The 634-nt window shown below is 34.2% G+C and overlaps 1 long non-coding RNA gene across 1 annotated transcript; it reads right to left on the minus strand.

The window, feature by feature from the left end:
• Positions 1 to 88: 88 nt before the first annotated feature.
• Positions 89 to 511, minus strand: LOC107735110 (uncharacterized). Its single transcript, XR_001639293.1, has 3 exons — positions 466 to 511; positions 296 to 379; positions 89 to 208 (listed from the first exon to the last, which is right to left on the minus strand). It is a non-coding gene; the product is annotated as an uncharacterized LOC107735110 (long non-coding RNA).
• Positions 512 to 634: the final 123 nt, after the last annotated feature.

Here is a 634-nt window from a genome sequence, read left to right on the forward strand (position 1 = left end):
ACAGTTGTTAGTATATTTAATCCTAATATCACTTTAAATTTAATCTTAATAATCATTTTAATTACAAATTAATGCAATTTGTGGAAAATTATGCAGCATTATATTGAAAAAAATATTTTAAAAAATGAAGGAAACAACATACACATAGCATCCAGTGTCATGGCTTCCAAGCAGGTAGCAGAACATAATCCTTGGATGCTATGTCATCCTGGGGGAAACACATGATTGAGTCATTTGTTGTAACTGCATTTATAACTGTTCCAGTTTTAGATAAAAGACAACTTTACCGACTTACTGGAAACGATAAAAACGGGTCCAAATCAAGTGGTGGTAGCCAGGTAACTACAACGTAGGAATTTGCTGCCAACACATCAATTCCCTAAGCACAGCATTCAATTGCACATCCGTTACAAAAGACAATTATGTCTCCAGGTGATCATGAGTTGTAGTTGTAGGGAAAAATACCTTTTCCTTAGCCGCCATTACGATTACATCAAGACAGCTGTTTGCAATCTGTTAAAAAAAAAATTTTTTTTTTTTAAATATATCTGTTGTACGGTCACTTTTCTATTTTTAAAAATCACTGCGTGTCCACTTAAGGCTGATTTATACTTCTGCGTCGGACCTACGCCGT

Source organism: Sinocyclocheilus rhinocerous, unplaced genomic scaffold (assembly GCF_001515625.1).
Source record: "Sinocyclocheilus rhinocerous isolate Xijiao unplaced genomic scaffold, SAMN03320098_v1.1 C35792107, whole genome shotgun sequence".
NCBI lineage: Eukaryota > Metazoa > Chordata > Actinopteri > Cypriniformes > Cyprinidae > Sinocyclocheilus > Sinocyclocheilus rhinocerous.